A 371-nucleotide genomic window follows, 5' to 3' on the forward strand; every position below is an offset into this window, starting at 1 on the left:
GTCTTTTGGTCTTGTTTATGGTATCCTTTGCTATGCAAAAGCTTTTAAGTTTCATTAGGTCCCATTTGTTTATTTTTGGTTTTATTTCCATTTCTGTAGGAGGTGGGTCAAAAAGGATCTTGCTGTGATTTATGCCATAGAGTGTTCTGCCTATGATTTCCTCTAAGAGTTTGATAGTGTCTGGCCTTAAATTTAGGTCTTTCATCCATTTTGAGTTTACTATTGTGTACGGTGTTAGGGAGTGTTCTAATTTCATACTTTTACATGTACCTGTCCAGTTTTCCCAGCACCACTTATTGAAGAAGCTGTCTTTTCTCCACTGTATATTCTTGCCTCCTTTGTCAAAGATAAGGTGACCATATGTGCGTGGG

This window comes from Physeter macrocephalus, chromosome 9 (assembly GCF_002837175.3).
Source record: "Physeter macrocephalus isolate SW-GA chromosome 9, ASM283717v5, whole genome shotgun sequence".
Classification (NCBI taxonomy): Eukaryota; Metazoa; Chordata; class Mammalia; order Artiodactyla; family Physeteridae; genus Physeter; species Physeter macrocephalus.